Source organism: Silene latifolia, chromosome 11 (assembly GCF_048544455.1).
Source record: "Silene latifolia isolate original U9 population chromosome 11, ASM4854445v1, whole genome shotgun sequence".
NCBI lineage: Eukaryota > Viridiplantae > Streptophyta > Magnoliopsida > Caryophyllales > Caryophyllaceae > Silene > Silene latifolia.
Window position 1 is genome coordinate 62,158,808 of NC_133536.1, and position 20,696 is coordinate 62,179,503.

The 20,696-nt window shown below is 36.4% G+C and overlaps 1 non-coding gene across 1 annotated transcript; it reads left to right on the forward strand.

The window, feature by feature from the left end:
• The first annotated feature begins 6,067 nt into the window (after positions 1 to 6,067).
• Positions 6,068 to 6,174, forward strand: LOC141616443 (small nucleolar RNA R71). Its single transcript, XR_012530791.1, has one exon. It is a non-coding gene; the product is annotated as a small nucleolar RNA R71 (small nucleolar RNA).
• The last annotated feature ends 14,522 nt before the right edge of the window (positions 6,175 to 20,696 follow it).

A 20,696-nucleotide genomic window follows, 5' to 3' on the forward strand; every position in this document is an offset into this window, starting at 1 on the left:
TGCCCCCAATTTCTTGTGGCATATAACATTTGAGAACACTTTCTTTTGCCATTTCTTTTGATTTTTGGCAATTCAATACTTGACAACTTTCAACTTTTCTTTGCATTTCTTTTGAACATTTTCAAAGTCACCCCATATGTAGTGAGGGTGCCTTATATTTGAAGCGTTAAGAGTCTATTTTTGCTCCTCTTTTCATTTGATGCAATTTGCAAACTTTCTTTCACTTTTCATTTCATTGAACTCAAATCGATTTCTTTTTGTGCCCATTCCCTTTGATGACAAAAATGTGGTAGAACATGGATGATGGATGCATGGTTTCAAGGGTCACCTTGGAATAAACGGTAGCCAAGGAGTTATCACACCACAAGGTACTCTTGACTAGGCCTTAGTCCATGGGTCAAAGGATACTAGCATGACACATCCTAGGGTGTTTTACAAGTATTCTAACAAGCAAAGTCTTAAGAAGAAAAAGCATCTACTAGGGCCTATATACACTTGTCAAGTTTCCCAAGTAGACGGTTTCACAAAATTTTCTAACATGCAAACTACATGCCATGATGCAACTAACATATATACATCCTAATGCAAATGCTTCTACCAACTAATATGCCATATAAGCTAAATGCAAGTCCTAAATTCACATTTTTATACCGCATCAATCAAAATAAAGCCACATAGTCATTAACATAAAGAGGAAAAAGGAGATTGGAAAGATCATACTATGCGGTCTTCATATTCCTCATGCCTCGGATGTGGCGTAGTCAATCAATGTGAACAAGGATAGAACAAACACAATATATACATGACTACACTACAAAGTAAATGAACTTGTTTTTGGTTTTTCGAAATTTTTGATTTTTTTGGATTTTTGAATAAAAGTTAAGTTAGAATTCCCCATCCCCACACTAATATGGGCATTGTCCTCAATGGCCAAAATGATGGGAAATTATGCAAACATGATGCATGAATTCTACACTAAATGCAAGCTAAACTAATCTACACTACATGATTCATGGGTTTTTGTTTATGACGGAGAGCGTAATTTAGATTACCTCCCGTTGCGTATGCATGTACTTCCCCAAACCGAGATAGACATTATTTCTAATGTCCTAAAGTTGGGGTAGTTCATGCACACAAGATGCAATGCATGAAACTAAATTTGTCATTTTGGATTTTCAAAAGTGGGAACAATGAAATAAGAACACCTCAATGGGGCCGAAATGTTAGTCCTCGTGTTGCTAGGACTCTCCAACCATGATCAAGATAAAATAAATAAAACAAAGAAAGAAGTAGACAAACCTCAAGAGGGTAGGAGCCTCAAAAGCTTGCTAGTCTTCCACCATATCATCATTGTCATCATCTTCCTCAATAGAAGTGGACTCATCTCCACTCCCCCCCCTTCACTTCCTTGCTCACTTCCTTCATCATCCTCTTCTTCTTCATTTACCTCTTCAACAATGCCCTCATCATCAACAACCTCATCACCGACAACCTCATCGTCACCCGGTCTTTCACCCCTAGATGCACTTGGAAAGAAGACTTCCTTATCCACCCAACTAGGCAAAGGACATGAAGGATCAAGTAGTCCTTGCCTAGCTAAATAAAGGAGGGGTGGATATTGGGCCAAGTATGCATCTTCCCGATCCTTATAAGCTTGTTTGTGCATCTCTTGCATAAGTAGAGTCATGTAGTCATTGCCCACTTCAACACTTTCGGGCTTGAACTCTTGATATTTGAATGGATAGGGCGGTGTGACAATGGAGGAGGAGGGCATTTCAATTTCACCCCTTTGTTGACGGATGATGTATTCGGCTTCCTTTGAGAGGGGAAGAAGGTAGTTGGTCCGATGGACACTCAAATGGCATATCATGGAAGGTAAAGTAAAATATCTAGCATCATTGGTGAGCCACCCATATTTGGTGTCAAGAGGATTATGCTTGATCCACTTGTACTTGTTAATCATGGCATCCATGTCAATGAGATGAACCCTTCTTTTCGCCACATACTTGCTATCCGTGTTGAATTTTTGATCAAAGTACTTGGCCAAGAGAGTAATTAGACCTCCATTTACGATAAAAGCGGTGCCTTCCTTTCCACAATCAACATTGAGCCATCTTTCCACCAAAAGCCTTAGAGCATTGTAAGGCTTGGTGAATTCCCTTCCAATATTTAAGGCCGACTGAAGTAGAACACAATCGAGCTTGGTAAAGTGGTTAGTGTCTTTTCTTGCAATGATAGTATTCCCGATGACCTTGTGCCACACTCTAATGCCCGGATGGTGGACTAATAGAGCGCGACAAGCATGAAAGTTCTCAAATTTCTTCCCGGAAATCGCCTCCCAAAGAGGGGCGGGGTCATACTTTTCGGGCTTCTTATAATAACGAGGTGTATAACTAAGACCTAATGCTTTACTCAAAACCTCAAAGGTGATGCGCCTATTCACATTGGCAAGGCGGAACTCGATGTATTCTCTAGTCTCTACCTTAGCCACTTTCAATGAACTTAAGAATTCCAAGGTAAATGAGGGGTATGTCAATTCTCTTGTAGCAAACAATTTTCCCAACCCCATGGCTTCAAAGAAGGCTTTTATTTGTTCAAGGACACCCAATTTGTTCAAGGCATCTTCACATATGAATTTGGTTGGTAGAATGGATTTCCTAGCATACTTGGCAAATGTATCCCTATGAGAGTTAGAAATGAAAATTACCTCCGGATAGTTTGATAATTGAGCAATTTCCGGAGTTGTTGATGTTGTTGCTTCCAAGGGAGGATTTTGTTGCTGTTGAACTTCCAAGTTTGCATTAGCAACCACCATAGCCAATGAGGCTTTCTTTGCTTGAAGGCATTGTTGCCTTGTTAAGAGTGCCTTTGCTTTAAGTGCCTTTGTTGATCCTTTTGTTCTTTCCATTGATGAATATACCAAGAAAAGAGTGAAAATCTTCAATTTCCAATTATACCCAAACCGATTTTAAGATGAAAGGCTTTGCCTTTGTATTTCAAAAATCGACTCAAAGGTTGAATATTTTGGTGCTTGGATTGATTATTGTTGGAAGAGGAGTGATTAATTGTTGTTATAAGGAAGTTTGGATTTGATTTTGTTTAATTTGGTTGAGGAAATCTTGTTTTGGTGATGGAGAGGATGAGGGTTTTGGGGTTTTTGGTAGTGTTTTGAATGAATGAATGAAGAAATGAATCTGGGAGAGGTATTTAAAAACACCCGAAAATTTTGAAACTGCAGAGGAAGACGGGCGTTTTTCCTTCGGGACGCTCGGATTCTGCCTATTCTGGGTTCAGGATTCTCGCCTAAATACGGGCGTCTTTCAGTTGGGACGCTCGGATTCTTCGACTGCAGGACGAGCGTATTCCTCTGAAGACGGGCGGATTCTGTTACAGCGAGTTTTCTTATTTTGCACTGGCAAAAAGACGGGCGTCTTCCTGCAAAGACGGGCGGATTCTTTAGGACGAGCGTCTTCTCTGCTAGGACGCTCAGATTCTTCAACAGTCCCAAATTTTCAATTTTACAGCTCAATTGGACGGACGGATTCAGCTAAAGACGCTCGGATTCCCTAAAGACGAGCGGATTCCCCTTAAGGACGCTCGGATTCTCCCTGGTCTACCCGGATTCAGTTCCATCCGTGTACTTGCATATCCCATGTCATTTTTCATTCTTTAAATCCTGTGTTCCTCATTGTAGGGGCACTACTAAGGCATGAATAGCCTAGTCAATTGCTATCCCCACACTAAGCTAAAGCACTACACATCAATAAAATCATTAGTCCCTCCCTCACTTCTCTAAAAAATGATAATTATCTTGATCAAAGCATAAAAATCCAAAAATGACAAAAATGCAATGTAAGAATTAAAATGCGAGTTAGGGAGTTAGAAATATTTACAAATGGTGGTTTAGGGAGGACTCCACCAAACTCTCATCCTTAGTGAGATGTCATGGGGGCATGTCCAAGGTGTTGTTGATGTTGCTCAACACCTTGAAGAAGTAGTCAAAAGCTTGTTCATTATCATGATAAAGATCTTCAATAGATCTTTGCCCTTGTTGTCCTTCATGTTGGTCTTGATCGATAGCATTACCAATATAGGGATTGAAAATCCCTTCAAACTCTTTGTCCCAAAGACCACAAACTTCATCTACTTGGTCACTAAAGATCTCTTGAGTTGATAGAGACTACTCTCCCACTTTCTTGTCTTGGCCAATGAGGCCATCCTCTTCATTGCTTGACTTTGGTGAGCTTTTCAAGCTCTCTTTGTTACAATTCACTTGCTCTTTGAATGGGGCATCATCAATTTTCTTCTTCCATTAGAATTCCGACTTCTTCCTATCATCCTTCCGGCTATAATGATCAACCATAAAACATGGTTCATGCAAATGGGAGCTCTCATGGTTTTGTCAAGATTGAAAGTTATGCTCTCATCTCCCACTTCTAGAGTGAGCTCTCCATGCTTCACATCTATCACCGCACCCGCGGTGTGCAAGAAAGGTCTACCTAGAATGATTGGAATGTTGGAGTCTTCTTCCATGTCAACAATGACAAAGTCCACCGGGATGAAAAATTTCCCAACTCTTACGGGAACATCTTCCCATATCCCTAATGGTGTCTTCGTCGATCTATCGGCCATTTGGAGTGTGATATTGGTGCATTTAAGTTCTCCCATCCCTAACCTTTTACTCACCGAGTACGGCATAACAATCACACTAGCCCCTAGATCACATAAGGCTTTGTTGATCGTGGTGTCGCCAATGGTACACGGTATTGAGAAGCTTCCCGGATCTTTAAGTTTTGGAGGTGAACTCCCTTGAAGTATTGCACTACTCACCTTAGTGAAGGCGATAGTCTCAAGCTTCCGGATCGACTTCTTCTTCGTAAGGATGTCTGTCATGTATTTTGCATAGGCCGGCACGTGATTGATTAATTCCGTGAAAGGAATCGAGACTTCCAAATTCTTCACAATCTCCATAAATTTTCCAAGTTGGTCATCAAATTTGGGCTTGGCTTGACGACTTGGAAAAGGAAGTCTAATCACAATGAGCTCCTTCTCATTGGCCTTGTCTTCATTTTTCTTTGAAACTTCATCTTTTGATGGTTCTTCATCCTTGAAGTTTTGCACAATTTCTTCTTTGTCACTAGCTTCTACAACTTCATCCTCAACTTGCTTCTTCGGTGCTTCATACCTTGTACCACTTCTCAAGTGACTGGCACTAACCGTTTCATGTCTTAGGGGATTACTTTGAGGTGGTAATTGCCCATTTTGTCTTTGTGAGCTTGAAGATGCTAGTTGAGTCAATTGGGTTTCCAACATTTTGGTGTGGGCTAGGATGTTGTTGATGGTGATTTCCTTTGCTTGACTATCTTTTTTCATTTGAGTGAAAAACTCTTGTTGATTCTTTTGCATTTGGAGGACCGCTTTTTGAACATCAAAACCTTGGTCATTTTGTTGATTGTATGGAGTTTGATTTTGGTAACCTTGGTTTTGGTTGTAAAAGGGTCTTTGATTTTGTTTTCTCATGGGAGGTGGGGTGTATGTTGGTTAAGGGTTTTGAACAGTTTGGCTTTTGTATGAGAGATTTGGGTGGAATTTGGTGTTTTCATGGTAATAGTTGGAGTAAGGGGTACCACTCTTGTATGCTTGAAAAGCATTCACTTGTTCATTTGTTCCCCTACATTCACTTTGGTCATGTCCCAAAGTTCCACAATTCTCACATATTCCACTTGGGATTGATGAAGATGCCGTCATGGCATTGACATGATGCTTTGGTTTTTTTGAGGCTTTTTCAAGTCTAGCCATAGGTTTTTCAAACTTCAAGTTGATGGTATCAATGTGAGCACTAAGTTGAGCACCCAATTGAGTAATAGAGTCCACTTCATGCTTTCCTCCTCTGGTAGCCTTGCGAGGTCTACTATATTGTGAGTTATGGACCGCCATTTCCTCAATCTTGTTCCAAGTTTGATTATCGTCAACTTCGGTGAACATTCCATTTGATCCCATGTTGAGAAAGTATCTTGAGTCTTCATAAAGACCGTTCCAAAATTGTTGTACCAAGAACCACTCGCTAAGTCCAAGGTGAGGACATGGGCGGCAAACTCCCTTGAATCGCTCCCAAGCTTCATACAAGGATTCTTCATCTCTTTGCTTAAAGCCCGTAATTTGAGCTCTTAGCATGTTAGTCTTTTCCGGTGGATAGAACTTTTTGTAGAAAGCTAGAGCCAAGTTCTTCCAAGAATCAATTCCGAGAGTAGCCTTATCAAGGCCTTTCAACAATTGTTTTGCGGTGCCAATTAGAGAAAAAGGAAATAAGACCTATCGAATTTGGTATTGAGTTACACTGGTTTGAGAAATCGCATCACAATAGTCACAAAAAGTCTCCATATGAGAGTGAGGGTCTTCACTAGGCATCCCCCCCAAATTGGCTTCTTTCGACTAATAGGATAAATGCGGATTTGGCAATGAAATTTCCGGTTAAATGTTGTGGTGTGGGAGTATCATTGGGTAGGTTCTCCTCGGTGGGTACGGAATGTGACGAAAACTTGGGCAATGTGGGTTGATTTTGTGTTGAATTTTGTGTTGGGTTCTCCTCACCTTCTCTTGCAAAAGGTTTGATGAACTCAATAGTGTTTGGTTGAATATCTACAACCTCACCAATACCTCTCAAAGTTCTCCTAGCAAGTCTTCTATTGGTTGTCAAAGTCCTTTCAATTTCTTGATCAATGGGTAACAAGTTACCTTGTGATCTTCTAGACATGCAAAATATCAAACAACTGGAAAATAATTAGAACAAACCTTGAGGAGTTTTACTTCCCCAAGGCAAAGAAAGACACAACTAATAACAATATAAGAAAATCTAAATCAAGTTAACACCGTCCCCGGCAACGGCGCCATTTTTGGTCGGACTCTCGAGGAGGTTTAGTTTTTGGTACTTGTCGTTAGGAGCACCTAGACCAAAAAACAATTTATAACTTCACAAACAACTCTACAATTAGTAAAGAGGCAAGTAAAGGTCGGATCCCAAGGGACGGGAATTGAGATGAGATTTTCTATTGCAACTAGTGGTGTCTCAGGGTGTCACAATTTGGGGTTTGAAGTAGAAGATCACTAAACTAAATAGCAAAGAAAGTAAACAAGCAAGATGATTAAAAAGGGATGTAAACAATTGATAAAAGGCACTAGGGTGTCATGGGGTCATAGGGGATTCATGGGAATTGATCATACAAACATATTCTCGAATTATAAGCTAGCAATTATTGTTGTGATGGATCGAGTTGGTTTATATCTTACAATCCTAGGAAAGTTTGGGTCCCGGAGCCGAATCGATTAGATTGTACAACACCTACAAGTCGACGTAATCTTCCCTACTCAACAATATGCATGGTCTAATGAGACTCGAGTTGGTTTATGTCTTACAAGTCTCATTGAAAAGATAGGTGATGGGTAAAAAATGCAAGGATTCATAGGCTTAGCATTTCATCAAACATAACATGTGCATAGGTTGAGATCACATCAAGCAAGCAAATAAACTATGAAAACATATTAGATTAAGCATGAATCATTCCCCATGTTGGTTTCCCCTAATTACCCATTAACCCTAGCTAAGGAAACTACTCACTCATTATCATGTTGAACATGCTAGCAAGGTTGTCAATCATACCAACAAAGTGAAACATGATGAATAAATGAAGATAATTAACAATAATTAAAAAGGGATTAAGAGAATTATACCTACTAATGATTCCAATAATAAAGCAAAGAATAATAGAAGTACTTGATGCTTGATTGGAAGGTTGTCAATCTCCCAATAATAACCCAAATAATTTTCAATTACCCCAAAATAAAGGATGAACAAAAGAGAGATTAAACAAATGAAACTTGTATTAAAACTTGATTAAATGTTGATTACAAGATTAAAGAGAGATTTGATTGATATTAACTACACTAAAGATTGCTAAGAAGAACATGCTCTTCTAATTAGACTAATGGGGTATTTATAGTGGGGATTAGGTACATAAATTAGGGTTAACTAAGGGCTTAAATGACGATTAAGTCCTTGAGGAATCGCCGGTCTCTAGGGAGACTCCGGTCTCTTTTTCGCCGTTCTCTAGGGAGACTCCGGTCTATTTTTTGCCGGTCTTAGAAAAATATGCGCATCCTTCCTTGAAGCTTGTAGAAGACGAAAAGGCTGTAAGGGAATCCGGGCGTCTTAGGCACGGGACGGGCGAATTCTGGTGATTCTGGACGGGCGTCCAGATGGGCAAGACGGGCGGATTTGGGGCGTTTTGGACGGGCGTCCACAGAGGGAAGACGCTCGGATTGTGGGTGCTGGACGGGCGTCTTGTGGACAATCCGCCCGGATTGTCTTACAGCTTCGTTCCTTCTTCTTTTCTTCCTTTTTCTTCATCAAATCCTTGAGGATTTCCTCGGGGATGCAAGGATCTTTTCTCATCATTGCCCATCTACTATAGTATGTATAAAGGTCTTCTAATCTTGTCTCTCCTTGATGCTTGGTCATTGAATTCAATCAATTTAGCTTCATTTTGCCATGAAAATGTAAGATTTGCACTCCTTTCCTACCAAGGACACAAAACCTCAAAAAATATGCAAAACAAAGGACTAAAGACAAAAAATGACCCAAATATGCACTCAAAAGCATGGGAACAAGGCTAATTCGGGGACTAAATGTGCTTAAATTACGGTCACATCAGGATTCATGAAAGTTGATCATACAAACATGTTCTCAATTATATGCAAGCATTTATTGTTGTGATGGGATCAAGTTGGTGTATAAGCTTACAATCGCTAAGAAGGTTTGGGTCCCGGAGCCGAATCGATTAGATTGTACAACACCTACAAGTCGACTTAATCCTTCCTATTCAACATTATGCATGGTCTAATGAGGCTCGAGTTGGTTTATATGCTTAAAAGCCTTATTGAACGGATAGGTGGTGGATAAAAAAATTGCAAGGATTCATAGGCTCGCATTTTATCAAACATAACATGTGCATAAGTTGAAATCACAACAAGCAAGCAAATTAAATATGAAAACATATTGGATTAAGCATAAATCATTCCCCATGTTTGTTTCCTCTAATTCCCCATTAACCCTATCTAGAAGACTACTCACTCATTATCAAGTTCAACATGTTAATAAGGTTGTCAATCATACTAACAAAGCAAAACATGATGAATAAATGATGTGATTAACAATAATTAAACAAGATTAAAAGGGATTATACCTATATGAAATGATCCAAATAATAAAGCAAAGAATAATAGAAGAAACTTGATTGATTCATGAAGAGTTGTCAATTCTCCTATAATAACCCAATAGTCTTCAATTACCCAATAATAAACTTTGAACAATAATTAAGGAAAGATTAATGTGTAATTTTGTGGAATGATTAAAGGATAATCTATTCTAATCTACTCCTAATCTAATCTAAGAGAACTTCCTACTCAGAGGGCTTTTTCTCTTAATTATAACAAATGGAGTATATATAGTGGTACATCATTAGGTTAAGCAAGGGTAGATTAATAAATAGCATTGCTAAGTGTTGAGTAGGGAAATGCAAGTCCCGAAGGAAATGCGCATATCACGTTGCTAGTCCTACCACGATCCGCTCGGATCAGCTTGGAGCACGGCCAGTCTATGAAGGAATCCGCTCGGATTGGCATCGGGACGCTCGGATCATGGGGTTCTGAGACGCCCGTCTTGGGAGCAAGACGCTCGGATCATGGGGTTCTGAGACGCCCGTCTTGGGAGCAAGACGCTCGGATCACTGGGCAGAGTGCTTCTCTTTTTTAATGTCTAACAATCCGCTCGTCTTGAGTCTGGAAACGCTCGTCTTGAGTCTCGGGACGCGCGGATTGGCGGACAGCTTGTCTATTTGAGCTCGGATTGGAAAACGGACGTCATTTCCTCATCCGGACTCCTATTGGAGTGATTCAAAAGCCTAGACCACTTGATTTTTCGACGCCTTTTTATCTAGAATTCTTTCAGAGTCAACAAACAACTCTTGGTTTGGTTACGAGCAATTTCTTCTTGTAATGGCTTTCTTCTCCTTGCTTTTAAGCCTATGATCCTTCTATATACTCTTTATTCCAACATCCTTGGTCATCATTCTTGCCTCCTCTTCATACTAGTCCATCTAATATCATCAACAAGCTTCCAAATATGCACGGGAGACGGGAATTCCGCCTTATTATCTCTTTTCCTATAAGACATATAAAATGCACTAGGAAAGCAAACTAGAGAGGAATTGACGGATAAAATGGCCATGAAATGCTATATTAGTATGCAAAATAGGTACAATTAGGGGGACTAAATGTGCGCAATTAAGAGTCACATCACACCTCTTTACTCGGGACGAGCAAAGGTTCGGTTTGGGGATATTTGATGTGACTCATATTTGTGCACATTTAGTCCCCGAACTATCCTCGTTCCTATGCTTTCTAGTGCTATTTATAGTCATTCTTATTTTTAGTTCCCTACTTCGCATATTCTTTGAGGTTTTATGTCCTTGGTAGGAGAGGATTGCTAAACTTGCACTTATGGAGGAGAGTAGAGCTAAATGGATCGCATCTAATGACCAAGGATCAAAGAGGAGACCATTACTAAAGGCCTAAGTGAATAAATGAAGTATAAATGAGCAATGATGAAGAGCCCCACGACCTACCCACGATCCCCAGGGATCCTTGGGCAGTCACATAAGAACAAGAGCTGAACAAAGATCCAGGCGTCTCAAGCATTGATCCGGGCGTCTCAGCCCTCAATCCGAGCGTCCCGAGCCCAGGTCGGGTGTCTCAAGGCTCAATCCGAGCGTCTCAACCTGAGGTCGACCGGATCTTTGGGCAGAGCGAGTATGCTTCAATCCACAATCCGGCCGGCTCTCTCTAGGATTTGCAAAGCACTAATCATCTTGTTAGGGACTTAATCGTCATTTATGCCCTTAGTTACCCTAATACTTGTACTTAGTATAAATACCCCATTGTGCTAGGGGCTTAATAACCAAGTTTACCTAGTTAGAATTTAGCATTAATCAAGTCTATCAAGTTGTAATCCCTTAATCCAATATTAATCAAATCTTAATTCCTCTTTAATCCTTCAAGTGTTCTTAGTTTTAATTGGGTAATTTGAAGATTATTTGGGTTTATTGAAGACTTGACAACTCTTCATCATTCATCAAGTGTTCTTCTATTATTCTTTGCTTATTATTTGGATTATCCTCGATTAGGTATAATCCTTTTTACCCTTGCTTATTTATTTACTCATTTACCATGTTTAACCTTGCTAATATGATTGACACGTTCATTAGCATGTTTACCATAGTCATGAGTGAGTAGTCTTCTAGCTAGGGTTAATGGGGGATTATGGGAACTATAACATGGGGGTAGATCCATACTTAATCTAATATGTTATCATATGATTGCTTGCTTGTTGTAGTGTTAACCTATGCACACATTATGCTTGATGAAATGCTAGACTATGAAACCTTGCATTTTTTCCCCTCTCTTATCTATTCAACAAGACTTGTAAGATATAAACTAACTCAAGTCTTGATAGACCATGCATAGAAGTGAATAGGAAGAAAGTAAGTCGACTTGTAGGTGTTGTACAGTCTAGACGACTCGGCTCCGGGACCCAAATCTTCCTATGAACCGTAAGACATAAACTAACTCGGTTCCTCTACAACAATAATTGCTTGCAACTATGAAAACATGTTTGTATAATTATCACCATGAATCCCCTATGAATCCATGACACCCTATTGCCTTAATGTATTGTTTACAAACCCCCACTTTAGTTGCTTGTTTTGCTTTCATTTCTTTACATTTCATTGGTATAGTAGTGTAGCTTGATACCTCATATCTCAACCCAATTTGTGACACCCTAAGACATAGCTTTCTAAACCGATAACTTAGATTAATACCCGTCCTTTGGGATTCGACCTTTACTTACCACTCTACTAAGAGTAGTTTGTTTAGTTATAAATATTGTTTTGGTTGGTTGGCTTAGACGACAAAGTTTCGAACCGCACCATGAATACAAAGGTAAATGAAACCACAGTACTTTAAATAAATATAATGTTTAAATGGCTTTATTAGAAAATCCAAAATTAATAATTAAATTATCAAATACAACTACAGTGGAAACTTAATCATCCGAATAATAAATATTGTTTGTTCTTCTAAGGCGATCTAGACAGCTAAGTAATGCCATATCCTCTCGCCCTTCAGCTCCCTTATAAGCTTGCCTTATTACCTGAAATCAGTCTCCTCCACAATTATTGGTTCATCACAGGTGTTCAACGAATACACAGTCAACCCAACGGTTGAGTAGGAGTATCTAAACAACAAGAACAATACAACAATAATACAGAATAAATATGCAAATGAACAATCCCGATCACAACTCCAATCTCCACATATCCTCCATACATAACCCGAGACACCTGTTGGAATAAGTGTCCTCCGACAATAATGCGATCACAACTATCGATCATGATGATCACATGTTTAAATCTCATTTTAAGAATACATGTGTGATGTAATATTTTACAGTCAACTGGTCCACACATATCGGTAATGATTGGTCGACTAGAGTTTGACATTCTTTGTCGTGCGACGGTGGTGATCAGTTGATCCCCTTAGGTCATACCTATAGGGAAATACTCTTAATTGATTATTTAATTAATCGTATGCCGATACGAGTTAATTAAATTGCTTAAAATTGACGGATGATTTTTGTGAGTAAACTTAACGTGTCTTATTGTAATTCGATTAAATTAGATACGGTCTAAGTAATTGAATTTTTTCATTACTTAGATTAAAATATGGTTTACGAAACAATTGAAACAGAATGAATAATTTATTATAAATACAAGACGTTGTAATTTATAATTTGATAAACCGTTTTGGTACAAGTAATTACGAATTACTAGTCGATTTTGTATATGACATATTTTATGAGTATGTTGATTTTTAATATGTTAAAAATACATTACAATTTCACATGTCAAGTAACATGTCACATTTGTCACAATTGACAAATGACAAAATAAAATGGACTACCCATTTTATTTAAGTGTGCCGAAAAAGGAGGGAGTATTAGGTTTATCTTGTGTTTTTATTTTTAAGTGGAAAACACAATGATCAAACCCTACTTGTAGCCTTGCATGCCTATTTTTCTTGGGTAGAAAAACAAGCTCATGCATTGGCTCCTACTCCCTCCTCCAACCGGTTTTTCCAAGAGAAAAGATAGAGTTTTTCCTCTATCATTCATTCACAACTTCAACTCATATATTTTCTAGTGTAAGAAAATGAATTCTCTCTATAATTTGTGAAAACTTAGAGAAACAAAAACCTCACAAATCACTCCTCTCTTGACCGAAATATTCAAGAGAACAAATTAATATTTTGTGTCAAATTTTAAGTTAGACATATATTATTACTAGTTCATAATAATATAAGTTATTAAGGGATTTCCTTGGGTATATACTTTTGGGAGAGGTTCTAATTTGGACCTTTGTTCATACATAATAAGGAAGCTCAAGAACTAACAAATAGGTGAATTTGTTGGTGCCCTTTAATCCGAAATCCCATAGTAAGATTGACGATTTCTTCTCTTATCTTGTTTTGTTTGCATGCATAAGATCTAGCATTTATTTTATGACTAAATAAATTATTTCATATATGAATATGTAAATTAATGAGATTAATGAATCCTAACAAGCGGTATCATGAGCCTTAGGTTGTTTGCATGCAAATCGGTTTATAGTTTTTCCGAGTTATATGATTAACATACAAAACTAATTAATTTGGATTTATGAAGATAAACTTTAAAATAACTTTGCATGTTAAAAGTTTCTGATCCTAAGTGATTTTTAGGACATTTTGGTTCATTTATGGATTTTATTGTTCATTTTATATATTATTGGCATTAAAATGTGATTTTTATGATAAAAAATGTCATTTTTGGACGAAAAATAGCTAAACTTCGAATTTTTTAGTGGTTTTTGGATATGTTTTCACATATATTATCTACTGATGGCCTGTAAATGTCCATATTAAAATGAGTTGTTTTGCTCTAAATATGGATTTTTTAAGTTAAAATCATATTTAAATGGGTAAATAGGTTAATATGAGTTATATTTCGAATTTGGTCATGGAAATTTTAGTATGTTGTCACATGTAATTTTACAAGATGTGTGTAAAATATTTGGCTATAATGAAGTCTTTATGCATGATTTATGAATTTTTGATTAAAAATCACATAAATAGTGACTATAATTAGTAATAATGCTAAAACATACTTTATGACTAAAGGAAAAACGTCACATGTTACATTTTATCATATATTTCAGATCTAAAAGTGAAAAGTTGATAAAAATAATTTTTCTCATATTTTTATGGTCATAATTGTTAAAACCGATAAACCGCAACATTGTTTTTCTCGATAAATTTTCGAAATTTTTAACCTAAGTTTTGAACATTATGAGTGTCATGGTATTTTTTCAGAATGTTCATGAGTTTAAATTTCAAAATTTGAAAATTATTTGAAATTTTTATAATTTAATTTGAAGTTTATAGCATAATTTTGTGTTTTTGGGTCCATTTATGAACAATATTAAGAAATCAAGTTTAATTATTTTCAAAATGTTAGTGGAGACTAATTTTTGAGTCCTAAGATGGTTAGGGTAATTAACTTGTACATAAATATGAATTTATGTAATTATTGTGATTTTAATAAGTTAAATCACGCAAATCCGTAAAAACCGATTAATATACGATATTGGCTCTTAAAAGGCGATTTAGCATAAAATCTAGCATGTTCATACATATTACAATGCTGCATTTTATTTATGATTGTCATATTTTAATTTTATGTAATTTTTGAATTATGTAATTTTACTTAGTATGGCCTTAGTTTTAATTGGTATTACCCGAAATGTATGGGAATATCGATTCGGTTGTAATTATTGTGATCTCGTATCACCGTTTTGTAATTTAATAGATTTATTTTTATTTTAATTACAAATGTATAATAGGATATTATGTAATTCATTTTGTAATTTAATTATTCCGAAGTTCCTTGAACACGGTGCCATTCGAGAAGGCGGTCCGTCAAAAAAAGTGTTACCTTGAGATGCGTGCCAAGACCGAGGTTCAAGGGACCAATGGAGTTGGTTTCCTAATTTGTAATAGTTTATTAGATTTACTATTTTAGGAAGGCCATACTAGGATTTTATCTTTATGCTTTGCATTTTATTTATATGTTGCATGCATCGCTAAATCGCCATAACTAAACATGCATTTTAAATCGAGTTTATCGACCGTGTCAATTACAATTATCGTAGTCACCGCTTTAGTTCACTTAAAATGTGATAGATAATAAATTGACATGACCTCTCGCTAAAATAAACAATTGAGACTTAGCCTTACCAAAAAGTAGAAACCATGAAAACTTATTTCATGAGGGAGTGCGCTCGGCCACACCGGGGTACAAACCTTGTTACGTAGGGGAAGTGGGTGATAAATGTCTATCCATCGAATTCATATTGATGGATGAATCGGCTACACCGTGCCCAAGTTAATATGAATTTGGATCATGGACACATTTATTCGAAATTTGGGTTGAACTCAACAAAAGTATTCTCGACCATAGCCGGATGTGTTTTGGGCTAAAGATAAATATTAATGTAATTTTATCGACCAAGAGTTCTAAAAGTAGAATCGATTAAAGAGTTAATCCACCGAGTTAAATTGATAAGGGATGAATCGGCTACACCGTGCCCAAGTTAATATGAATTTGGATTTTGGAATCATTTATCATAGTTGGGTAGAGGTCACTATGTAAATGCTTTACTTGTTAAATTATTTACAAGTATTAGTATAACGATAAATGTTTTTGTTTTCATTATTCCGTTACCATATTGTTCTATTTCTTTACCTCAATTTATATACGATATCATTTCGATTTTACTTCAAATCTCCATTAAAACATCGTAACGAAAGACAAAATTTGAATTTTCTTCTAAAAACCTCGTATTATCCATTGTAAGTATCTCTTGTGAAGAGTATAGATAAAAGTTATTTGTGATCAAAAGGGTTTTTGATTCTTGACTAACATATCTACTTACAATGAATTGTTTCTCATATGCTTAATTGAGTTAAGTACTTTGAAACGTTACATCATTTTGGTAACTAGATTTGTTGGAAATCAAAATTGACCAAAATACCGCAACCACTTCAATGAAAGTTTTAAGACTAAACAAACAAATGAAGAGTAGTCTTCATGAATTTCAATTTTGCTTCTCTTAGCAAAGAGTCATTGAAATGAGTGGGAGCATTCTCTTAAACCGTTAAGAAAAGGGTGAGGTTTAAAGAAGTAAAATTAGAATGGAATTGATACAAGGTAATGTTAAAAGTAAAGTTATTGGGAATAACGATACTAAACCTATCAATCCCGACCGATAAAGTTTCCATTGTCTTAATTGTTGGACGTTAGAAAGGAAACTACCCCAAATTATTGAAGAATCAACAAGTTAGTTGTGGGACATCTAATGGGACCTTCTTCTTTAAATGTTTATTTAATTAACATAAATTTTGCTAGTACTACTTCGTCAATATTAGAAACCAGTGGAGGTTTTCATCATTGTATTCGATACATAAGATGATTATAATATGACTACTAGCATCAAATAATGTCGAGAGATAGAGTCATTGTGTAATCAATCTAGTTTAGGGTTTATAATTGTACTTAATTATGACTATTAAGTGCATAAACTCTAAATAAAAATATAAACATGTTAAGATACCAAAGAGGTTTCACTTTTGTGACCCTATACACCACGATTTGATGTATGGCTAGCCCATTATCAAGGTGAATATATTCTAAACCAAACTAGAATGATACATCATGTAGATGATGCAAGACTCAAATTGGTAACCAAGGATTAAACCTTAAATTCTGGAATGATGAACGCAAAAAGTTATCGAGTACTCTTGGAACCATTAGATTGTTAATCTTATGGTATATGTGTATCTTGTATTCAAAGCAAGATGTCTCGTGCCTTTTGGTTGAAAAGGAGATCGAGTTTGTAAATCATTGATCCAAAATAGGTTGATCATTTATCTTTTACCAACGATTTAAGTTGACGCTAATGTGTTCACTTAATAAGGTAAATAGAGAAATCTTTGAAGAAAGTCAAAGAGTTCAAAGAATCACGATTTAGTAGTGATGTGATTATCAAAGTGAAGACTTTGATATAAGCCAAAGGAAATGTGATATAGTATCACAAATTAATCTCTCTTAGCACGCATTATGGAATAATGTGTGAGTGGATAAAGAGATCAAACGCTATTCGATATGGTTTGGACTTCTATCAAGGTACTTTGAGTTACTTGATCCTTTTGGGGATTTTATCATTTTGTCTAAATTATTTTTCCACTAAATCTAAAACGAATCATATGAGATATGAAATGGTAGAGTACCATGCTTGTAAGTTTTCACAATAAACAAATGCTCATTTTTCCTTACTATAATCACGAGTACAACGAGTTTGTGGCTCGTGAAGCTGTCTTTCTAGAATACAAGTTTATTTCTAGAAGACAGAGTGGGAGAAAATATTCAAGAGCCACAAAAGAATAGTGTCAAAAATTGTATGTCGCAAGAAACTGGTTTTTTTCTTGGCTACATGACGTTGTTTCTTCGAAACCTAGGAGGTTGAACTCATCACTTGTTGAAGATGATGAATTCGTGTTACTCTAAGAAAGTAAAGAGCTTGCAACTTACAAAGAAATTGTTTGATTCAAGTTACTTCTGTAAAGTAATGATCATATGACTTAAAAAAGAGTGTTTAAGTCACAACTCAATACAAGGCTTAGAGCCATGAAAATCCGAAACAAATTCCAGGTGGAATTGTTGGATATCAAAGAGAGATATCAAAGCTTGATTGGTTGCAAAGGGTTTTGCACTAGTTGAAATGCTTAAGTCTATTTGGATCTTCTTAGGGATTGTATTTCATTATGATAATATACATATAGCAAGTGAATCTAAAACCCACTTCTTCAATTAGAAGGAATGTATTCAATACATGTCTTGAGTTTTGTAGATTCTTGCCATCCTAAGATAATGTGAAACTTAAGAGAGGGTCTTAAGTAGGACATCAATGAGTTGGAATCAATGTTTTGATCATGTTATAAAAACTTTTCTCGATAAGTCGAGAAGTTGTGTTTATACATGGAGTTTAGTGGGAGTTACGGAAATTTTAATTAGTCTTATATGTGGATGACATATTGATCATTGGGAATGATTTGACACTTATGGAGTATTATAATACATCTTTAATATCCGGATTTATGGAGATAAATATACATGATATTAGCATCAAATAAGAAGTCTTATGTTGATAAGATTCATGATTAGTTCAATCGAGTTGAACATATTTGATTGATTCCATTTGTTTTTCCTTGGGATCAATTAAATGAGTAATGATGTACAACACTTCATATACTTTGAGTACGATGAATTGTTTCAAAATCGAATTTAAGTAATAGTTACCAAGTAGCCATATAGATTATTCTTAAGTGCTTGAGGAAGCATTAAGGATGGAAAGTTAAGTATTTTTTATGCAATTAACTAATTTGTGTAAGGGTGTTACACGAATGACAATTGAGATTAAGAAAGGTTTCAGACAAAACCATAATCAAAACACGTGAAGATGGTTAAGGAACCATTGTGGCTATGTTATTTAAGAAATGGATTTGCTAGAGTCGTTCTAGGCAATAAAGAACAATGAGAGATATTTACAACGAAAATTGAGTACACTTGCAATCATGAGATGTGCAAGAAGGATGAGTCCCGCACACTGTGAAAACAGTGGGAGCTATTCTAAGGCTAGAGGGCCTATGTCTAGATTGGATCTAGACACGTACTCAGAAAGTTTTGTAATGCAAATGTATACATTACAAAGGAAAACGAGTATGTAGTAAGTTTGAGTAAGGTACAAGAAGTTGAGAAAACCTACTAACCAAAGCCTTCTCATAGGCTTAACATGATGAGTCATGTCATATGTCATTTTAATTGCATTGAGATGAACAACTGCATATAAGATGAAAATGGATTATAAAAATATGCAGTAGTAATCAGGTATTGACTATTCATATGAGATAATCACATTTGTCGTTCGAGTTTTTAAATCTAAAAACTCCTTTTATACCTTGTTACATCCAAACGGGTTGTAGAGACAATATTGAACCCCGTTAAAGTGAACCCGGATTAACATGGTATTCGCCCATAGTCACTTGTATGAGGTGACGTCTCGAAGTGACTAGAGTGTGATGCGATTGATGGCAAGTTAAAATGCCATAGAGTCATATGAGATGACTAGTCGATCACATAGGCAGACTGTTAGGAACACTTTGTCGGGCCTTATAACCGCTTATAGAGTTCTGGCAAATTTATATAGCCTGGTCGTGGCGAGAGCTACTATAGTATTCTAATGAGTCGATTCTTTTGACTAAAGACTGTTCACCTAAGGTGGCATAGTTTCAGATTAACTTTGATTTATGTTACTACGACCTTCGTAAATGGGGTCAAATGGGCATATTTTGGGTTATGATGGCTGTGGCTAGTCGAAGGGAATAAGTGCGATAGGAATTGTCCACCCCCTTGTTAGGGTTAAAACAATATCTCAGGGCCACTCGAGGAGTAATGAACTGGAAATGCGTGGCCACGCTCGGAAGGTATCTATGGTAGATGATTCCGATCAATCAGTTATTCTCCAGATCGAGGAAACCACTCTCGATATGATCACTTGCAAGTACGACCTGAAAGACACCTTGCATTGAGTGGGAGATAGTAATAGGACAAGAGAATTGGTGACGCACACTTGTCGAGGACAAGTGGGATATTGTTGGAATAAGTGTCCTCCGACAATAAGGCGATCACAACTGTCGATCATGATGATCACATGTTTAAATCTCATTTTAAGAATACATGTGGGATGTAATATTTTGATCAATTTGGTCCACACATATCGGTAATGATTGGCTGACTAGAGTTTGACATTACTGTCGTGCGACGGTGGTGATCAGTTGATCCCTTTAGGTCATACCTATACGGAAATACTCTTAATTGATTATTTAATTAATCGTATGCCGATACGAGTTAATTAAATTGCTTAAAATTGACGGATGATTTTGTGAGTAAAGTTAACGTGTCTTATTGTAATTCGATTAAATTAGATACGGTCTAAGTAATTGAATTGTTTCATTACTTAGATTAAAATATTGTTTACGAAACAATTGAAACAGAATGAATAATTTATTATAAATACAAGACGTTGTAATTTATAATTTGATAAACTGTTTTCGTACAAGTAATTACGAATTACTAGTCGATTTTGTATATGACATATTTTATGAGTATGTTGATTTTTAATATGTTAAAAATACATTACAATTTCACATGTCAAGTAACATGTCACATTTGTCACAATGGACAAATGACAAAATAAAATGGACTACCCATTTTATTTAAGTGTGCCGAAAAAGGAGGGAGTATTAGGTTTATCTTGTGTTTTTATTTTTAAGTGGAAAACACAATGATCAAACCCTACTTGTAGCCTTGCATGCCTATTTTTCTTGGGTAGAAAAACAAGCTCATGCATTGGCTCCTACTCCCTCCTCCA